The sequence below is a fragment of the Mandrillus leucophaeus genome, unplaced genomic scaffold, assembly GCF_000951045.1.
Source record: "Mandrillus leucophaeus isolate KB7577 unplaced genomic scaffold, Mleu.le_1.0 Scaffold67, whole genome shotgun sequence".
Lineage (NCBI taxonomy): Eukaryota > Metazoa > Chordata > Mammalia > Primates > Cercopithecidae > Mandrillus > Mandrillus leucophaeus.
This window is the reverse complement of record NW_012107252.1, coordinates 3,433,268-3,446,814: the sequence shown is the minus strand read 5'-3', so window position 1 is coordinate 3,446,814 and position 13,547 is coordinate 3,433,268. Positions and strand designations below refer to the sequence as shown.

The window sequence follows — 13,547 nt, the reverse complement described above, 5'->3', positions numbered from 1 at the left end:
AGCTAGGTTCTGCGGGTAAGGAGCTTAGACCCAACGTGACAGCTAATCACCCACATAAAGCCTCTGTCTAGGTCACAAAGCCCTGAGTGGCCTTGCCCCCACCACACCGTAGTTACCCCTCCCTCCACGGACTCAGGTAACGACGCCCCGCCCTCAGTGTCTCACCAAGCCCACACCCAGGCGGGCAGAGGAAAGAGTTCAGACTCCCTCCCTCTTGCTCTCCGGCCAGAGTGCATGCAAAGGGTGTTGACAGGGGCTAGGGGCCCAGGACAGAGAGCTTGGGCTTCCCAATAGATTGGCCCAGGAAGGATCTGGCTGAGACCAGAGAAACGCTTTTTCCTGAATCAGGAGACCTGCTAGGAGCAACGGCCCCTTCCCTCTGGACACGGTGATCTGCAGGGCCCCGAGGGTTGCCAGGATGAGAGAGTCAACCTATGTTTTAGGGCAATAAAAGGCTGTGAAGGAGCCCCACGCCTCTCCCAAGCTGGCCTGGCATGGTTGCCATGGGGATGCCCCAGTTGCTCCAGAGGTGGCTTCTGGTCCCGGAAGCGAGGATGGCAGAGACAGTCAATCCTCCCATCGAGGCGGGTAGGGGTGAAAGGTCAGTGCTGTCTGGGAACATTCCCGACCATAGCTAGGGGCTGACAGCCCAGGGTTCTCCCCCATGCCTGCTCCCCCCAGCTCACACCCCTGTCTCCACCACTCCCTTCCCCTCCCTTCCCCTCCAGCTCCCACTTCCCCTGCTGCTCCCTCTAAAGGGATGGTCTCAGAGTCTGACTCTGCTGCTAGTTAAGTGGTTCAAGCGCAGGGTTCTGGTGTCAGGGCTGACCAGCAGGTCAGATGTGTAGACTCAGGTGAAGAGTTCACGAATGTTGCCTCAAGTAAGGGCTCAGGGAGGTTCCAGGGAGGAAAATGGGTATGAAGACCCAGTATTAAGGTTCTGGAAAAAAAATTAGGCAAGACAGCAGTATAAGGGTTCAGGTTTGGGGCACACATGTCCTGAACACTGTACGGGGCTTCAGAGGACTCAGGGGTAAGGGCCCAATGTGAGGGCTCAGCTGGGGCTCAGTTTTAAGGGTGTGCGATCTGTGCTGGTGTGGTAATTTTTTACTAACCCTTTAGTGGTAATTTGTTACTAAGAGCAATCGTTAAAGCACTAAACTTTAGATGAACACCTTTTTAAATGTATACATTGAAAGGGATTTAAGGTCACCTTTAATTTTTATCTATGCATTAGAGAGGATTTAAGGTCAGTTACATACCAACAGATTTCTCCTCATCTCTCTGAGGTTGGGTTTTCTTATCTATAAAATGGGAATAATAACAGTACCTAGCTCACAGAGTCATTGTGAGGATTAAATGAGAAAATGAACGTAAAGTTCTTAACACAGAAAGTGCACAAAAATAATAGCTTTTTTACAAATGTGCTTAGAGGGCCAGGCACAGTGGCTCACACCTGTAATCCCAGCACTTTGGGAGGCCAAGGTGGGGGGATCACTTGAGTCCTGGAGTTTGAAACCAGCCTGGGCAACACAGTGAGACCCCTGCCTCTCCAAAATAAAACAAAAAACAATGAGTTTTTAGCACCTGCCAGTCATGGTCGCACATGCTACTCGGAAGGCTGAGGTGGGAGGATCACTTGAGTCTGAGTAGTTGAGGCAGCAGTGAGCTGTGATCACACCACTGCACTCCAGCCTGGGTGACAGAGCAAGATCATCTATAAATAAATAAATAAATAAATAAATAAATAGTGTGCTTGGAAATGAAAGAGAGAGAATTAACCAAGATCACCAGAAACTGCTTCAAACCCACGGCGGGCCAGCTGGTGTCACATGTCCTGGAGGCAGTAACTATGAAGAGATCCATTTTTCTCCCTCACCAAGGGAGAAAACCAGGGGCTGTGTGGGGAGCAGGTGACAACATGCACCTTCCACAAGGGACGGAGATGCTGCCAACCACGCTGGGAACATGCTAAAAACCAGTAGCTCATATGCACTGTAATGTAGTGGCAAAATAAACTTATTCTTTAATAGTACATTAATATGAACAAAGGTTTAGGGCAAAAAAAATCAAGTTGTTTTTGTTTTGTTTTGTTTTGTTTTGTTTGAGACAGAGTCTCACTCTGTCGCCCAGGCTGGAGTGTAGTGGCACAGTCTTCGCTCACTGCAAGCTCCGCCTCCCGGATTCATACCATTCTCCTGCCTCAGTCTCCCGAGTAGCTGGGACTACAGGTGCCTGCCACCACACCCAGTTAATTTTTTGTATTTTTAGTAGAGATGAGGTTTCACCGTGTTAGCCAGGATGGTCTCGATCTCCTGACCTCATGATCTGCCCGCCTCAGCCTCCCAAACTGCTGGGATTACTGGCGTGAGCCACTGCACCTGGCAAGTTTTCTTTTTAAAGCAAAACTCTAATTTAGTGGTTTTCAAACTTTGTGGTCTCAGGACCTCTTCACACTTTTAAAAATAATTAAGGACCCAAGCCGAGTGCGGTGGCTCATGCCTGTAATCTCAGCACTTTGGGAGGCTGAGGTGGGCGGATCACCTGAGGTCAGGAGTTCAAGACCAGCCTGGCCAACATGGTGAAACCCCTGTCTCTACTAAAAATACAAAAAATTAGCTGAGCGTGCTGGCAGGTGCCTGTAATCCCAGCTACTCAGGAGGCTAAGGCAGGAGAATCTCTTGAACCCGGGAGGAGGAGGTTGCAGTGAGCCGAGATCACACCATTGCACTCCAGCCTGGGTGACAGGGCAAGACTCCATCTCAAAAAAAAAAAAAAAAATTAAGAACCCAAAGAATTTTAAGTGGTTTTATCTCATGATCTTCAAATGGATTCAAAATTAAAACTGAAAGTTAAAATATATATTAATTCAAAATAACTATATTTTTATTATATTTTAACTGAAAATATACCTATGAAAGATAGCCATATATTTTCTTTTCTCTGTTGCGTTTTTGCTTTTGTTTTTTAGACCCAGTTTCGCTCTTGTCACCCAGGCTGGAGTGCAATGGTGCAATCTCAGCTCACTACGACAGCTTCCACGTCCTGGGTTCAAGCGGTTCTCCTGTCTCAGCCTCCTGAGTAGCAGGGATTATAGGCACCTGCCACCAATGCCTGGCTAATTTTTGCATTTTTAGTAGAGACGGGGTTTCACCATGTTGGCCAGGCTGGTCTAGAACTCCTGACCTCAGGTGATCCATCCGTCTCTACCTCCCAAAGTGCTGGGATTACAGACATAAGACACTGCGGCCAGCCAGATAGCTGTATATTTTCTAAAACCAAAATGTTAGTGAGAACAGTGGCACCGTTTTACACTTTTGCAAATCTCTTTACTGTCTGGCTTGTAGAAGACAGCTAGATTCTCAGCTGCTTCTGCATTCAATCTGTTGCAATGGGTTGCTTTGGTTAAAATATGTGATGAAAACTCAGCTTCATGATGTATGTAGTTGGGAAAGAGAGGAGTATTTTAATAGCCTTTTCAGTGAATTGTGGCTATTGTTCTTTCTTCCATACCAAAACTCGAGGTGGTAGTTTCTTAAAGGTTAGTTAGTACGTGGACATTTCATACTCTGTTAACGTTACACTCCACTGGTTTGCCTTGCACTTTGAATAGATCTTTTACTCATGCATGGTTTTGTAACATTACTTATTGGTCATTTGGAAAATATTGGTTCACCGAGTTATGCAGATCTCCCGAATGTTGACATATTTCATTATACAATATTTTTTAAAAAGCACACTCATCAATGCTATCACTGGTCTCATTAGAATTGAAAGCTTTCAAACTCAATGTAAGTAGATAATCAGTTTTCCAAATCCTAATTTTCACTTGAAGACGCTAATTTTGTCATTGGCAACAAAGACTAATTTTCTTCTCCTTGCATTGATAGGCTCACTTGATTCACTTTTGAGAAAAAGTATGCCAAAGACCCAAGTCTGATAACTATAGTTTGTCATTTGTTCTTTTAAGTAAAACTGTTGTTTGGTGCATTCAGTTCACAATTCAATTGCGTAAGTGCTTTTCCTTGAGATAAGCATACTTCCCATTTTGTCACACAAAATATTTCAAAGACATATAATCAAGGCTTAAGACTTAGTAAAGTTAATAATGTTACTGCTTCTTCTAGACAATATAAAATAATCAGTACAGTGTGGTACCGACATAAAGACATACAGATCAAAAAATGTTCAGTATCTTTTATTTATTTTATTTTTTTTGAGACGGAGTTTCACTCTTGTTGCCCAGGCTGGAGTGCAATGGCTCAATCTCAGCTCACTGCAACCTCCACCTGCCGGATTCAAGTGATTCTCCTGCCTCAGCCTCCTGAGTAGCTGGGATTACAGGCATACGCCTCCATGCCCAGCTATTTTGTACTTTTAGTAAAGACGGGGTTTCTCCATGTTGGTCAGGCTGGTCTCAAACTCCCGAGCTCAGGTGATCTGCCCGCCTCAGCCTCCCAAAGTGCTGGGATTACAGGCATGAGCCATTGCGCCCAGATGATGCTCAGTATCTTACAGGCGTGAATCCAAAATAGATATGTACATATATGGTCCACTGATTTCTTTTTTTATTTTTTGTAGAGATGGGGTCTTGCCATGTTGCCCAAGCTGGTCTCAAACTACTAGCCCCAAGTGATCCGCCTGCCTCAGCCTCTCATAGCGTGGGGATTACAGGCATGAGCCACCACCTCCATCTTCACGATCCATTGACTTTTGACAAAGATCACAAGTTAATTCAATAGAAAAAGGACAGTATTTTCAACAAACAGTGCTGGAACAATTGGAAATCCGTAATCAAAACAAGAACAAAGACAAACAAAGCTCAACTCCTTCCCTTGCATAGTTTAATAAAGCAAAATGGATCATAGAACTAAAGTAATAGCTACCGTTATAAAACTTCTAGACCAAAACATAAGGGGAAATCTTTGAGGGTCCTGAGTTAGGTAAATATTTTCTTAGATAGGACTCAAAATGTACAAACTATAAAAGAAAAAAATAATTTATTTTTATCAAAATGAAAAGCTTCTGTTCTTTGAAAGGCACTGTTAAGAAAATGAAAAGATAAGAAACAGACTGTGAAAAATAATTGGGCTCTTACAACTCAGTGATAATAATGCAAACTCATTTTTTAAATGGTCAAAAAGGCCAGGCATGGTGGTTCATGCCTATAATCCCAGCACTTTGGGAGGTGGGAGGATCACTTGAGCCCAGGAGTTCAAGGCCTGCCTGGATGACATAGTAAGGCCTTGTCTCTATAAAAAATAAACAAATTAGCCAGGCATGGTGGTGTAGGCCTGTAGTCCCAACTACTCAGGAGGCTAAGGTGGGAGGATGGCTTGAACCCAGGAGGTCGAGGCTGCAGTGAGCCTTGTGCCACTGCACTCCATCCTGAAGGACAGAGTGAGACCCTGTCTCAAAAATAATTTCAATTAAAAAAAAAGTCAAAAGATTTGAATGAATACTTCACTAGGGAAGATATATGAATGGCAAAAAGTCCATGAAAAGATGCTCAAATCATTAATCATCAGGAAATTGCATATTAAAACCACAATAAGATGCCACGGTACACTTATTACAATTGCTAAAGTTTAAAAGGTTGATAAGTTGGTGAGAATGTAGAGCAACTAGAAGTCTCAAAATTGCTGATCAGAATGCAAAATAGTACAGCAACTTTGGGAAACTGGAAATTTCTTATAAAAGTACCTATCATATGCTCCAACAATCCCACTCCAAAGTATTAATTCAAGAGATATGACAATATACGTCCACACAGAGATCTGCATGTGAATGTGCATATCAATTTTATTCATAATACCAAGAAACAGAAAACAGCCTAAATGTCCATCAACATGTAAATGTTTAAGCAAATTATGTGTCTATACAATGAAATAACAATCCATAATAAAGATAAAGTAACTACTGATACATGAAATCACAAAACAATGATTTTACTGCTTCACAAGGACAGAAAACCAAACATTGCATGTTCTCACTCATAGGTGGGAACTGAACGATGAGAACACTTGGACACAGGGAGGGGAACATCATACACTGGGGCCTGTTGTGAGGTGGAATCTGGGGGAAGGATAGCATTAGAAGAAATACTCAATGTAAATGACGAGTTAATAGGTGCAGCAAACAAACATGGCACATGTATGCGTATGTAACAAACCTGCACGTTGTGCACATGTACCTTAGAACTTAAAGTATAAAACAAACAAAACAGATGCCTTTAAAAATAAAATAATAATAATAATTTTACTGCTTCACCAAGGACTTTTAAAGAGAAACTGAGGCTGGGCATGGTGGCTCAATCCTGTAATCCCAGCACTTTGGGAGTTCCAGGTGGGTGGATCACTTGAGGTCAGGAGTTCAAGACCAGCCTGGCCAACATGGTGAAATCTTGTCTCTACTAAAAATACAAAAATTAGCCAGGCGTGGTGGTGCGCCCGTGTAATCTCAGCTACTCAGGAGGCTGAGGCAGAAGAATCACGTGAACCCAGGAAGTGGAGGTTGCAGCGAGCTTAGATTGTGCCACTGCACTCAAGCCTAGGTGATGAAGTGAGACTTCATCACAAAAATAAAAATAAATAAATAAATAAGGCAAAACTGGCCCTTTTTTTCCCTCCTATTGTTACTATTCACGCACCACGGTGGAGAAGAATACAAAGACTACTGGTACAGTTGAGTGCCGTGCCTTGATTCACGCTTAGGTGCCAACAGTTTCACCCACTGTTGCTCTTACGTCATGTGCAAATATCGATAAAGTGAAAGTGGCAAATAACAACTTAGTATTCTTAGGAAAATAGCTTTTGCCTTGTGGATCCCCTGTAAGAGTCTTAAAGATTCCCAGAGATCTGCAATCAACACCCTGAGAATTGATGTTCAAATTAATTAGAATAGTCACATTGACTTTTTAAAAATGACACTTCTTTTTAGATATCACTTAAAGGCATGTAAAATGCTTTCACAAATATCCCATGGAAAAAAGGAAGACCAACTCCATCTGTGGTACTATTTGCTTTACTTCCTCGAAAAGTAAAAGGGGGGCTGGGGAAAGGAGAAACCGAGTAGTCCCCTGGGAGTGTGTTCGGCATGTGAAGCCATCCATCATGCAGTCATGGTGAGCAGATGCAGGCCTAGGACCAAAAAGGCAAGTGGCGCTGGGAACTCAGGGCCCTTCGTCACCTTTCGCTACCACAATCCCACTGGCTATACATCCCTCCACAACACAGTCATACCAACACACACACACACACACACACACACACACACACACACACACACACACACAGAGTCAGGCCAGCCCCTCACGCCACGGCTAATCTCTCACAAGCCCAACCATGGCTGCACTCACACAATACAATCACAAAGCCACACCAAAGTCACAAAAAAGCCAACACACCAGGTCACACTATTCTATATTCACAGATGGAGAATCTCAACGGCCATACACTCAACCATAGGTATACTCAAATTAGCAGAATGGCTCATAATGTAAAACATCTACTGGGCCCTGTGGCCACGCCAGCACATCCCCCCAAGTGTATTGTGCATGGGGTGAAATAATAGCTTTTGGACACAGGCCAACCTGAATTCAAGTTCAGGTTTTGGACACAGGCCAACCTGAATTCAAGTTCACGTTCTACCACCTATTAGTTCTGTAACCTGCAGCCAATTATTTAACCTGCCTGAGCTCTCATTCCAGAAAACGCAGGTAATTCCTACTTTGAAAACCTGATGTGATGGCATAAAATAATCAGACAAGGGGCAGCACCTTGTCTGGCCCAATGTGTCCTGGGGAATGCAGCTGTAACTGCCATGTATGGCTTTTGTCACCAGAGGGCACCAGGGCCACAATGTGTCTGGGGAGATTGCTGGAAGAAAATATGCCGAAAAGGCCAGGATTCCTGGGGAGTTTCAGGGTGAGTACAGACAGGGTAGGTGTGGGATGTGTAGGGGGCTGGGCAGTTTTTGGAAACCCCAGCTAGGCCCCGGCCACCCAAGTATGCCGTTGGGTATGGTGGGCAGCTCCCAGCGAAGATCGGATCTAGGAAGGAGGATGGATGAGTGCTCTCTATGAGCCAGGCCCTCTTCTGTGCCGATTTCACACACATTAAATCCTTTAATCCCCACAACAATACCGTGGTTGATAGTCACTGCTAATATTAATAGTATTCCTGGTGAGGAATATTGAGGAAGCTGAGGTCTGCTTACATAGCCATTAAGTGGAGACCTGGAATACAAATGCAGGCAGCCTGGCTTCAGAATCCATGACCCTAACCACAGCTCCACACTGCCCCCAACAGTGACCCCGCATCTCCCCTTGCTGGGGTTCTGCCAGGACTCCCTGACCCTGGCTTTCTTCCCTGGAGTTCAGCCAGCCCCAGCTGGCCTTTCCCCTCTTCCGGCCTGCTCCCCACCTGCTCCCTGGGCCAGCCCATGGTAAGAGGCTTATCACATAAGTGTGGCAGACAGATAAGGCAGGGCCCCGCACAGGGCTTATCCAGCCCTGCCATCCCTGCTGGGGAGCTGCCAGGAGATGGAGCCCCGCCCGGGGCCTGGGGTCACTCCTTGCGATGCCAGAGCTCTTTATGATGTCATCATTTGTAGTGACATCATTGCTCTGTCCCTCCTTTGAATCTGAGAGGGTTACTCAGATAGGAGTTGGGGAAGTGGAGTCAGACAGGAGCCCTACCGAGGCTCTAGGTCAGTGGGCCGGGTTGGGCTGGAGTGGAGGAGGGAGTGGTGCCAGAGGATCCTCCCCAGGGCAGATGGCTATTTTTGGTGTCGACTGCTCGGCTTATAGCCACCCCTCTTCCTGTCTTCCCAATCCAAAGAGGCTCTGGGTCCAGCAGGGGCAGGAGCAGTGGGAGAAATCTTTAGCCCTGCTGCAGGGTGGCTCCAGGGTCAGTCTCTAGCTCAGGAACCAGTCTGTTCCTCCCTACAGGGAGGCCTGACCCTCGGTACCTCGGGTCTGAGGGGAAGGGGGGCTTTACTTCCAATCCTTGAAATAGCAGTGAGGCAAAGAGGGATTATTAGGCTGGCTGGACAGACAGGCATAGCCAGACCCGCCATTATAGTCACACACATTAGCTTGCTGCTGTGGGCTGCGGGCACAGCCTCACGCCAACACCATCACACAGCCATTCATTCTCATAGCCATGCCCGCAGCCACACATGGACCACAGACAGCTGAGCCACACTGACATAACAGCACAGGCACAATGTCATCACCTGTCCCATCTGGGAGAACAGGAACCCCTTCTCTCTCACGGTTGTACTCCCAGAGAGTAGCTCAATTCCCAGCACATGGCAGATGCGCACTAATATTTGGTGAGTGAATAAATGGACATTAAATGCCACAGGGCCTGTGACCGGGCTGAGGCCAGAGGAAACGCCATCCCACCTGCAAGTCTGCTCGACCTCTCCAGACCCAGGATGGGAGCATCGAGGAAGGTGCCAGCACTACCCCAGCCCCAACTTCAGTCACGGCCACTCCTCAGATCATAGGTCATTGAAGGGACCTTGGTAATGCAGGGACCCCACTCCCTCCCTCTAGGTCCAGCGAACTGGAACGCTGGCACTCTGAAAATGGGATGTTATGAACATGGGGTGGTCTGGATGTTGCGTACCCCAGGCCCCCTGGGAATGGGGTACTGGGGGCTCTGGGGTTTGGGTCCTTTACAGTGTTAGGTGCTCTGGCACCCCTGACATTGGGAATTCGGGACTTTGGGAGCTCAAAGCTATTTAGGAGTCTGGGTGTTCAAAGCTCCTGAGATTGGGGCTGCCCCTTGGACAAGGCCAAAGTCAGTACTTCCTGTCCATATGCCTGATTCTACCTGGAGCCACGGAGGTCCAGGCTGGAACCCCTGTTCTGAGCCCCATGATTAGCTTATGCTGTCCCGGAGCTGGGGTGGCGGGGCTGGGGTGGCGGGGTTTCAGGGGGAAAGAAACCACAATAGGATGGCCTAAGGGGTACCTGGAGCCTCAGAGACAGCTCTCGGATCTGGAACCAATCTAACCTGCTTCTCTGCGTTGGGACAGGGCAGGGGAGGTGCCAGACACTGGCCACTGGGCTCCAGGTTCAAGAAAGGAGGAATCTGAGAGCAGAGCCCAGGCAGGCACTTCCCAGTAATGCTTCCCGGCTACTGAGGCTGGGGTTCTAAGGAGGTGGAGACCCCTAGCCATGCCTGGCTTCAACTATAGGCAACGTCCACCTTCCCCCACCTTCTCAGCAGGTCCCCAGCACCCATCCATCAAGGTGCCCAGTGCTCCCAGCTCTTGCAGTGACCACCAGAAGTGGCCCAAGTCTGGCATTATTCGTATTCCTACTAGACACACACCTAAACTGACTTACGTGCATCCCAAAACAGAGGCCTTGATCCTGCAGGCTGATGACACCACTGGAGGAAACCAGCCAGCCCTGGGGGCTCTGACGCTGGATGCAGCCCTCCCAGGAAATAGCTCCACTGGCTGCGGTAACTGGAGGCTCCTGAGACACATCTCAGCCTGCAGTGGGTGGGCCCCCCAGCCCACTGCAGCCCTGCCCCAGGAAGAAGCAGGCCAGTCAAACTGGCTGACCCCATCAGTCCCCCCATCCCCTCCCCTGCCCCAGTCTGTCCTCAGTCCTGATCCCCCTGCTTGCCCCATAGTGGCCCAGGCTGGCCATGCCCTTCCCACTCTGCGGGCCAGCTGCTCAGAGCCAGGGGCTCACAGCCAGGGACGGAGGCTATCCCAGCTCTGACCTGGGCTGGGCCCAAACCTGCCTCCTTTGGGCCTCATTCTGATTGGAAAAAACAGCCTCTCTAGTCCCTGTCTCAAGGAGATGGCTTTTCAAACCAGAATCTTTCTCACAAATGTCTCCTCAGGACACAGCTCACTGTGCGGTTTCCTGAAGCTCTTTCTGGGTCAAGGTGGGTAAAACACACATCCATGAATCTGTTTCTATGTATACAAATAGACTTTGTGCTCTGCCAGTGTTAGTTTAATAAAGCCCTCTGGCCACCATCCCCAATCTTCCTAAACACTCCAAGGAAAATGTTCTCTTTTCTTCACCGCGTGGGCTAAAGTGCTAGGCTGCCTCCCTGTCCCCAGGTTAGTCCCCAAGCCTTCTTCTTTCTGACGGAGCCTCAGAGGGCTGGCCCCTGAGCACCCATCCCCCTCTCTTCTAACTGCCCAGGCCCCAAGCCCCTAGGCCTGAGGGCATCCTGGAATCTTGCTCTCAGCACCCCACACCTGCCTCCCTTCATATGGATTCCCTGAGCCATGAAAACTCTCAGAATCTTCACTGTGTTCTTAGCGCTCAGTGCCCTCTTCTAGGCCTGTCCCCAGCCCAGCCTACTGCTGGAAGGGAGAAGGAGGGAGGCCTTTTCCCCTTCATACTCTTCCTTGTCCGCCTTCCTCTACTTGGGGGCCTCTTCAACATCCTCCATCTACCTTCCCTGGGGTGGTATCCCTTTTGATGAGCCCCAGGGAGGAGGCAAGGAGGAAGATCCTAAAAACAATTTATGGAGGAAGTTAAGTCCTGGCAGGAGAGATGTAGAGGGCTTGGACCCCATCTGCCCAGTCCCAGGAATTGGGCACACACACAACTACACAGACCTGCTGCAGTGCACACAGACTTCCACAGATGTACCCACACAAATACACAATCAGGGGCTCAGGCGTCTGGGGGCACAGACACAACAGGTTGCCCAGATCCAGGTGTGTGTGCACACAACTCACACAAGAAACACCTGCACTTGGTTTGTAGAATAAAAATCCCAAGCATACTATATCTACTAGGTTTGGGGACAAAGTGAAAATGAAAATAATCTTGCTGATAAGACTAAGGTGTCTTCCCAGATCTGATCAGGAGTCCAATGTGAATAGGAGACAACAGAGAGCTGTCTTTGTACTTTGGCTCTGAGAAAGGTTTGTGGAATGGACTGTGTGTGGCCTGAAAGAGCTTGCATTGTAGGGAATGCCTGGGCTTGATGCCTGTTATCTTGTTCAGTGCCTCTGATAAATTAATAAACTGCAATCTCACTCAACAATTGGTTTCACGTGAGTTTGGCATGTATTGGGGCTGACAGTCCCAAGGAAAAAAATTAAACTGTTTCATGACCAGAAAATGGTGAGGACTCAGGGTCCAAAGTAGAAATTGCCTCTGTAGGTTGGGCCCCTTCCCTGAGCAGATGCCCCACTCAGGTTGGGGCAAAAACCAGTTCCTCTGACAGTACTAACTGGCCACTTTCCCTGAAAGGTGGTGGCTCTCACAAGGTATGCAAATGTGGGAGCCTCATTCCACATGCCAGGCACCCCTCCCCAGAGGCAGCCTGGAGCAACGGGCTTTACATACACACACATGCATTTCCTTAGCCCCTTCTCTCCATTTCACAGAGGAGGAAACCGAGGCTCACAATGCTCCTTTTGGCAAAGACTTTTTTTTTAGCTGAGATTGTAACCCAGGTCTGTCTCACCATGGAAGGAGGAGGGATCCCAGGTTGGTGTCTGCAGCCCCTGTAACACCACCTCAAAAGTAGAGCTGACCAAGTCGGTGGTCCAGGAGGGAAATTTGAGAAAGGGCTCCAGGGAGCCCTCTAGTTCCAAGGAGTAGGACCTAGGCCTTACCCAGCAGTGCCCACAGTCTCTAGCGGCTCTGCTCCAAAGGGAATGGAATTTGCTCTGACTTCTCTCTAGGGGAAACGCAGGCGCAGAAGGCCAGGGGCCTGGAGGGCTAACTCCAGCCTCAGCCCCCCAAAGTGCCCCAGGCCTTCTGGCTTTATTCCACCCTAGCCCGAAGGGGACCACATCTGCTTGCTCAAGGGCCCCAGCTGGAGGGCAGCGAGGCAGGGGCGGAGAAGGGGGCTCCTTTGTGGAGCCCACTCCCAGGGGTTCGTGGGGATCAATCATCTGAAAGCTGGAGAGACTTGTAATTTTATTCCCTGGGAGGAGGAGCCTGAGAAGTCTGCACGGGGGGAGGGGATGGGATGGAGAGGGGAGGACGGCCAGGGGAGCTCTTCGGGTAGGGGAGGGACTTGGCTAGATCTCCCAAGCCTTCTCCACTCTTCAAACTTTCACCAAACTCTTAGCCCCCGCCTCCCCGAAACCAAAACACAACAGGCTGTGGAAGAGCTGCGAGCGGCGCGGCGGGGCGGGCGCGGCACAGAGCCTCGGGAAGCTGATGCAACTTTCACTTTAAGAAAGCCACCTGGGCGCACCGCGGTGCGGACCCAGCACGCCTGGGCAGGGGGCTGCAGCATGGTAAGGGGCTGGGGGAAGGGAACGCTGGGGCCGGCGCCTCCGTCGGTCCTGCCGTCGGTCTGAGCCGACGCGGGGCTGAGCCCCAGGACCAGCGTGTGCATGTGTGTGTGTGTGTGTGTGTGTGTGTGTGTGATCGCGCATGTATGCGGGCATCTGTGGGTAAGAGTGTGGGTGCACGCACCAGGATGTCTGTCTCGCCGCAAAGGTCGGGGTAGGTGCGCGCGGCTTGGTGTCACCGCTGTCACCAAGGAGCTGAAGCGGGAGGGAGAGGGAAGCGGGGGGAGCTCCTGCGTGGGGTG

The 13,547-nt window shown here is 48.9% G+C and overlaps 1 protein-coding gene across 1 annotated transcript in view; it reads left to right on the top strand.

Moving 5' to 3' along the window:
- The first annotated feature begins 12,965 nt into the window (after nt 1–12,965).
- SLC6A9 (solute carrier family 6 (neurotransmitter transporter, glycine), member 9) overlaps nt 12,966–13,547 on the top strand; it is a 34,703-nt gene continuing 34,121 nt past the window's right edge. The window contains exon 1 of the mRNA XM_012001832.1: nt 12,966–13,248. The gene's annotated coding sequence lies outside the window, so the exon portion shown is untranslated. The remainder of the gene's footprint in view (nt 13,249–13,547) is intronic.